This window comes from Ostrea edulis, chromosome 5 (genome assembly GCF_947568905.1).
Source record: "Ostrea edulis chromosome 5, xbOstEdul1.1, whole genome shotgun sequence".
Lineage (NCBI taxonomy): Eukaryota > Metazoa > Mollusca > Bivalvia > Ostreida > Ostreidae > Ostrea > Ostrea edulis.
Window position 1 is genome coordinate 74902807 of NC_079168.1, and position 9015 is coordinate 74911821.

The 9015-nt window shown below is 35.8% G+C and overlaps 1 long non-coding RNA gene across 1 annotated transcript; it reads right to left on the reverse strand.

Moving 5' to 3' along the window:
• Positions 1-1227: 1227 nt before the first annotated feature.
• LOC125650634 (uncharacterized) lies at positions 1228-8719 on the reverse strand. The gene is made up of 2 exons (XR_007361049.2): positions 8517-8719; positions 1228-1409 (listed from the first exon to the last, which is right to left on the reverse strand). It is a non-coding gene; the product is annotated as an uncharacterized LOC125650634 (long non-coding RNA).
• Between the last annotated feature and the right edge of the window lie 296 nt (positions 8720-9015).

A 9015-nucleotide genomic window follows, 5' to 3' on the forward strand; every position in this document is an offset into this window, starting at 1 on the left:
ACGCTTTACCGGGCGTAACAGCGAGTGTTCTTTTTCGTGTCAACACCCACTGCACTGTGACAAGATTAAATAAACGTTAAAAGACGTTAACATGTCATTTGTTGTCTCGCTCTAGCGTGTGTTAGGATGCTCCTAACTTAGTAACTATCGAAATCTGCAGAGAACACGGAATATGTATTATATACCTCGATACCCGGAACAAATATCATCTCAAATTCTGTCCCATAACTGACTTGGACTTCTATATTTGTAAACTGCTAATTGAAGAAGTATTTTCAAGTCAGATATGACACAAAGCGTAACATGCATATACTCGTACAGAATTAATGCTCGTCGGGACCTCTGTGTGCCTTCCCTCTATGCCCTGTAATGAACGGTAGTGAGAAGATTTAGGCAGTGGGGAATATTGTAATCATTGTCCTGTTCTTGAAAATTGTTCAAAGATTTAAAATCCAACGATTATTGGATCTGTTGACTAGCTATCTCTTCAGGTTAAGGGGAGTTGTCCTGTTACACTCAACCTGTATAAACAAAGGAAGCAGAAAAACAGACTTTCCGGTCAGCTACTCTTTATTAAATTTACAACATCCCAATTATATATGTATAAATTGGAATTATTACAATAAATATCAATATCAAATACAAACATAACATAAAACAAATAGTTCTTATATAAACTTCTGAAAATATCTAAATATGAATTGAATCCCCTGAACCTATAAGGTTTAAAAAGTGAAGTGTATACATATGACCTGTATGAACGAGGCAGGTAGAGACAAACTCCCAGTCCGCGACTGGAGGGTTCCGTCTTCTGCACCCCTCATGTATACCCACAGACACCGCACCCCAATTTCCCTAACCTTATAAGTTAGTCTATTAAAACATTGATATACATCTTATTGGTATCGTACAATTATATGACAATCAAGTAACAACCAGTGAGTGTAATCATGTAAAAATATTTATAAGTAAATCTTGACCAGTCCATACTGATGAACTGACGCAACCGTGGTTAGATGCAGGAATTTTATTTATCAATACTGTGTCCCTGACCCGTGACACACAGGCTCATCACTGGGCTGGTTAACCAATTTCTTTTACAAACATACGCTATCTTTATTTTGTATATATATTGTAACAATTTTCTGTAGCATTTTTGTTATGATACAAATTGCAAAACCGGAAAGCGCTTTTTCTGGCGGTAGCTGGTTGGTGGGTGGGTAGCTGGTTGGTGGGCGGGTGGGTGGCTGGTTGGTTGTTTTACATCCCGTCTAGAATTGTTCACTCATGTTGAGATGTTTTATTTTATTTTAACCCAAGGGGCTATTATTTGTATTTCGCCATTAAATTTCAACAAACATAGAGTCATTTCCAAGCCAGTGCTCCAATCTAGCACGATTGAATCTCCACTGAAAAATAACGTAAAATAACCCAATTAACAAGTAATACATACAAAAATTCATTAAATTTTTTTAAAAACAATAAATTGAAATTAAAACTTTTGTAAAGAGAGGAATTAAGAGCACGAGAATCAAAAGCATGGCAAATTAAAGCATTGTATACCAGATACAAAACGACTGATGTCCAATCTAACGTGCGTACAATAAATCAAACGAGTTATATTTACATTCACCCCGTTTTCCCTTAGCATTCTCACTAACGGAAACTTCCAATTTTCGAAATAGGCAAATCACTGCCCACGGATACATACGACCTAATATATTGATTTATCACTAAAACTCAGTTAGAATTATTAAAACGTAAAATACGAAAATATCTTTCAGTTTTGTAGAGTATACACGATGATATACAATAGAGCGACTTAGTCTCTTCACGCCGGCATATTGAATGGAGCGTGTAAGCTGAAAGGTAGATATATTATACACTGTAAAAACTGATTAGTTAATATCAAATTTGATGAGTAGAATGATGATGGTGGTGGTGATGATGATGATGATGAAAATATTAGAATCCATTCCTTACTTAAAGTAAGGTGAATCTGAGATAAACATTACAACTAAACCTTTACAAACAACAAGATTTGCTGTATAGGTTTAACCACTGAAATCGAATGCAACACACACACACACACACACACACACACACACACACACAAACACACACACATATATATATATATATATATATATATGAAAAGTAATTTTGAAAAGTAATTTTCCTTTCTAAAATATATACAGTTTTGATGTCGACTTTGGCATCAAAAAGTATAAAGTCGACACGACTCTCCAGATTTCTTAATTATAACTGTTATAATATTTTTTGTAAGATATGTCTTTATTTACGCTATAATAAACATCAATCAAATCATTTCTCATACTATTTTAACTTGTATTTACTCTAAAATGCCTAAAATGTATCGTGTTAACATTAGTGTGGTGAAAATCGAGTGTCGACTTTACGTTGGATTTTCGAGTATAACGGAAATGATTTTGGTGATCGACCGCATATTGGAGCGGCGGCAGAGTGGTGTACCACCCAGAGTCTGCCGTGGGATTAGCTGTCCGCTGAGTACTCCGACAAGCTGCTATTCATACAGGTCGGAACATCGTCGTCATTGGGTCGGAACATCGTCATCGGAAAGGAGAACATGCTGGAGCCAGAGAAACGACCGTCCAGACATGTCACCGGAAAATCAAACTTGTCATGTTTTTTCGACATGTAATTTTACTTACATTCACTTTACATTTTTCTGAACTGAATAGCCCTTTCACTCTACATTAAAAATAACCGACTGTGGCACCCCTAGACAATTTTGCCTATGTTTCAACACAACATCATCTAGTTAACAAAATTCTTCACTTTTGTTGCCTTCCACTCAGAGTAAATTCTGAACTTGGATTTGCGAAAGACGAATGTTTTTAATATAAACCAACTTTCAATTTTGAAATAGATATTCTTCTCCCATACATCTTTCTTTATAAACATATCTTTTTACAATAAGGATACAAACAGGGACCTTCGTCCATGCATGAATCCGTCTTTCCTAGGACTACTGTATTACAAAGTTCTTAATAATTTTGTCAAATTTCTAGTTACAAACTAGTAGAGAACGTCACAATGGCGATAAATCGGATCTCAACTTTCTTTAAGAAGACGAAGGAATTCTGTGTCTAAAACATCAATGCATCGGAATTAAGAAAGATATTTACCAGATGCAATTAGACAGTATAAAAATGACCATAAGTGATATGCATACGATGAAACGTCTTATCATGTGATGAAACTAGCTGCAATAATGTAGCCCTATCCGAAATTTGGGGGGGGGGGGGGGGGGGCTGAAAACGTGTGAATAAAAAAAATCGGAGAGGGTTAGGCCTACATTATTGCACCTAGGTAAAACCGATTATAGAAAACATCAATTTTCTTGCTGTTTATGATGATGGTGATGATAAAATTCATATGATTCACACCTAATTTGATGAAATGATTATTGTCCAACTCTCTATTTCATATTGCTTGTAGGAGTTATGAGATACAAGTCGGAACAACGTCATCGGAAAGCAGAACATGCTGGGGCCGGATAAACGGCCGTCCAGAGTTGTCACCGGAAAAAAAACAACTTGTCATGTAGCAAAGTTTTTTAACATGGATTTCTGAACTGAATAGACCCGTTGACGCTAGATTCAAAAGATTCCTAGACAGTTTTGCCTTTGTTTCAACACAACATCATCTCGTTAATAAAATTCTTCACTTTAGTTACCTTCGACTCAGAGTCGTAAATTCTGAACTTTGCGGAAGACGTCAGAAAAGACGAGATTTCCCTCCACAATTTGTTATTGCATAGCAAGTATCAATTTGCAGCATTTAAGATAAAAAAGATATTCTATGAGCGGTTTTATGAGAAAGTTTTGATATGGTTAAACCTACTTATATATTACATGCATCTCTCATATATCTCTCTCTTCATTTACCTCTCTTTTTTACAATGAGGGTACAAAGAGAGATCTGCGTCCACGTCTCAATCCATCTTTTGTAAGACTACTATATTGCAAAGTAAGTCCTAAACGATTTTGTTTCAATCAAACTTCTAGTTATGTAAAGTCTGGTAGAGAACATCACAATGGGGATAAACTCAACTTTCATTTTGTAAATCAAACTTTTAGTGACAAACTAATGTAGAGAACGTCACAATGGGGATAAACTCAACTTTCATTTTGTAAATCAAACTTTTAGTGACAAACTAATGTAGAGAACGTCACAATGGGGATAAACTCAACTTTCATTTTTAAATCAAACTTTAGTGACAAACTAATGTAGAGAACGTCACAATGGGGATAAACTCAACTTTCATTTTGTAAATCAAACTTTTAGTGACAAACTATTGTAGTGACAATGGGGATAAATCGAAACTCAACTCAAGTTTCAGTAAAAAAGTAATGCACTAAAATAAAATAAAAAAACAAGAAAGATGTTTACCAGATGCACGTAGACAGCATAAAAATGACCACAGGTAATGTCCACACGACATGAAATGTCCTATTATACATCGTTCCTGGGGTGAAACCGATTATGGAAAACATCGGTTTCGTTGCTATTTATAATGATGGTGATGATAAAACTCATAAAATTCACACCATAGTTAATGAAATGATTACATGTATGGATTGAAGTGAAGTTATAACTAAAACTTCACCACAAACGATAGATACTAGGAACTATAACTTATTCATTACAATATAGTTTTACTGTTTCAGAAAACGTTTTGCTACAGAATTAAATATTATAAAGGAAGAACCGGCTTACCAACTGAAAACGAACGCGGGAATATCTAATTTACGACTGAACTACATTTAGGAGCGTCAGCAGACCTTACTCTGCTGTGCAACTGGCTGTCCGCTGAGTAGACCGATGCAGATCGGAACAACGTCATCGGAAAGGAGAGCATGCTGGAGTCGGAGAAACGGCCGTCCACAGATGTCACCGGAAAATCAAACTTGTCATGTAGCAATGTTTTTTCGACATGGAATTTTACTTACATTCACTTTCTATTTTTATAAAGCTGAATAGCCTTTGATTTGACTCTAGATTCAAAACAACCGAGTGTGGCATCCCTAGACAGTTTTATCTCTATTTCAACACAATATCATCTAGTTAATGAAATTCTTCACTTTAGTTACCTTCCACTCGGAGTTGTAAATTCTGAACTTAGATTTGCGAAAGACGTCAGAAAAGACGAAATTTCTTTCCACAATCTGTCATTGCATAGAAAGTATTAAGTTGTAACATTTAAGATAAAATGATTATTAGTGGTTTTATGTGGAAATTTCTTAATGTAAAACTTATATACGGTACCAATTTTGATGCACCAGATGCGCATTTCGACAAATAATGTCTCTTCAGTGATGCTCAACCGAAATGTTTGAAATCCGAAATAACAATGAAGTTTTAGAGCTATTGTAGCCAAAAACAGCGTGCCAAAAAAAAAGTGGAGTCATATTCGTCTAAGGATAAGAGCTATGCATGAGGGAGATAATCCTTAATTTTGAAATTAATTTCTAAATTTTATAACAGCAATTAAATATACATCCGTATTTTCAAGCTAGTAACGAAGTACTTAGCTACTGGGCTGTAGAGACCCTCGGGGACCAACAGTCCACCAGCAGAGCCCTCGACCCAGGGGTCATAATGTAAAACTTATACGGTACCAATTTTGATGCACCAGATGCGCATTTCGACAAATAATGTCTCCTCAGTGATGCTCAACCGAAATGTTTGAAATCCGAAATAACAATGAAGTTTTAGAGCTATACATGTATAAACCCAAGTAAATATTGCATGCATCTCCATTACATCTCTCTTTATGAACTTTTCTTTTTACAATATGGGTTCAAACACGGACCTGCGTCTACATCTCAATCCATCTTTTATAAAACTTCTATCTTGCAAAGTCCTGAACAGTTTTCAACCCAACTTTTAGTGACAAACTATAGTAGAGAACGTCACAATGGGGACAAATCCGGACTCAACTCTCATAACAATATGGGGAATTCGGTGTGTAAAAAATTATGCATCGAAATAAAGAATAAAGGAAGATGTAGATAAATAGCATACAAATGAACATAAGTAAAATGCAAGGAAATGAAACTTCCTATTTTACACCGTTCATGGGGGTGAAACCGATTATGGAATGCATCGGTTTTGTTGCTATTCATGATGACGGTGATGATAAAACCCTAAAATTCACACTCTGCTTAATAAAATAATTCTAGATCTAATTAAAGTTATAACTAAATCCTCATCACAAACAATGTGTGCTGGGGACTATCACATTTATCACAATATACGTTTCACTTTTTCAGAAAACCTTTCGTTACAGAATTAAATGTTATGAACAAACAACTGCCTCACCAACTGAGAACTAACGCAGAAACTTGTCCTATAAATCATGTAATTAACGGTTGGACTACATGTAATAATTGTTTTTGGGAGGGGCGGCAGAGTGATGACCACCCAGAGTCTGCAGTGGGACTGGCTGTCCGCTGAGTACACCGACAAGCTGCTTTTTATACAAGTCGGATATTCATCATCGGAAAGGAAAACCTGCTGGAGCCAGATAAAAGGCCATCCAGAAGTGTCACCGGAAAATCAAACTTGTCATGTAGCAATGTTTTTTGTTTTTTGTTGTTGTTTTTTTTTACATTGAATTTTACATGCATTCACTTTCCATTTTTCTGAACTGAATAGCCCTTTGACTCTAGATTCAAAACAACCAAGTGTATAACATCCCTAGTTTTATCTCTATTTCAACACAACGTCATCTAGTTAATAAAATTCTTCACTTTTGTTACCTTCGACTCAGGTTTGGAGTCGTAAATTCTGAACTTAGATTTGAAAAAGACGTCAGAAAAGACGAGATTTTCTTCCACAATCTGTCATTGCATAGAAAGTATAAAGTTCCATCATTTAAAATAAAAATATCTATTAGCGGCTTTATGAGAAAGTTCTTAATATAAATCCACTTAAATTTTGCATGCATCTCTCATACATCTCTCTTCATGAACTTTTCTTTTAAACAATAATAGTCTCGCTTTCCCCAGACTCTCGCCCTCGAGACTTTGCAAAGTCTCGAGGGCGAGAGTCTGGGGAAAGCGAGACTAAAACAATAAGGGTACAAACAGGGGCCTGCGTCCATGTCTGAATCCATCTTTTATAAAATCACTCGATCTAATCACATTGTAAAACTACTATATTGCAAAGTAAGTTCTAAGCAATTTTGCTTCAATCAAACTTCTCATGACAGACTATTGTAGAGAACGTCACAATGGGGATAAACTGAACTTTGATTTTGTCAATCAAACTTTTAGTGACAAACTGATAGAGAGAACGTCACAATGGAGACAAATCAGGACTCAACTAAAGTTTCAATGCGTAAAAAATTAATGCATCGAAATAAAGAATAAAGATCTTTACCAGATGCAAGTAAACAGCATACATGTACAAGGGACACAGGTTATATGCCATCTTCGCTAGCCAAGGGTGACGATACACGGTGTGGAATAAAACATTATCGTCATCGGGTCGGAACAACGTCATCGGAAAGGAGAACGTACTGGAGCCGGATAAATGGCTGTCCAGAGATTTCACCGGAACATCAAACTTGCCATGTAGCAATTTTTTTTACATGGAATTTTACATACACTCACTTTTCATTTTTCTGAACAGAATAGTACTTTGACTATAGATTCGAAACAACCGAGTGTAGCATCCCTGGACAGTTTTATCTATTTCAACACAACGTCATCTAGTTTATAAAATTCTTCATTTTTTGTTACCTTCGACTCAGATTTGGAGTCGTAAATTGTTAACTTAGATTTGCGAAAGACGTCAGAAAAGACGAGATTTCCTTCCACAATCTGTTATTGCATAGCAAGTATAAAGTTCCATCATTTAAAATAAAAATATCTATTAGTGGTTTTATGTGAAGGTTATCATTTACTCTCATACATCTCTCTTCATTAACTTTTATTTTTAACAATAAGGGTACAAACCTGTGTCCATGTCTGAATCCATCTTTTATAAAATCACTCAATCTAATTAGATTGTAAAACTACTATATTGCAAAGTACGTTCTAAACAATTTTGTTTCAATCAAACTTCTCGTGACAGACTATTGTAGAGAACGTCACAATGGGGACGAATCGGAACTCAAGTTTAAGTGCGTAAATGAAATAAAGAATATGTGTAGCAGATGCATGTAAACAGCATACAAATGATCACAGGCGATTTTACACCGTTTATGGAGTGAAACCGATTATGGAATACATCGGGTTTGTTGCTGTTTATGATGGTGATGATAAAACCCTGAAATTCACACCTTACCTTTGAAATGAAATGATTGTAGATCTAATCAAAGTCATAACTAAAATTTCACCACAAACAATACATGCTAGGAACTATCACTTATTTATTACAATACATGTATATATTTTTTACTGCTTCAGAAAACGTTCCGCTTCAGAACTAAATATATTATAGGAATAAAAAAATCGGCTTACCGACTGACAACGAATGCTGAAAAGCAGTACTAGTGGAGCGTCCTATCAAATATCTAATTGACGGTTGAATTACATGAAGTACTTGTTTTGAAACGGAGACAGAGTAGTGACAGCACCCTTAGTCTGCAGTGGGACGGCTCGTCTGCTGATTACATTAACATCAACTGCTATTCATACAGGTCGGAACATCGTCGTCATTGGGTCGGAACATCGTCATCGGAAAGGAGAACATGCTGGAGCCGGATAAACGGCCGTCCAGAGATGTCACCGGAAAATCAAACTTGTCATGTAGAAATGTTTTTACGATATAAAATTCATCTTACGTCTGCTTTCTAATTTTCTGAATTCAATGATCCAGTTTAATTTAAATGTACAGAGTGGAAAGGTGAAGATAACGAACAGTAACTAATCTCATAACTTCTACAAGTAACACAATATCAAGAGTTGGGAAAGCACGGACCCTTAGATATACCAGAGGTGGGACCCAGCCACAGGAGCA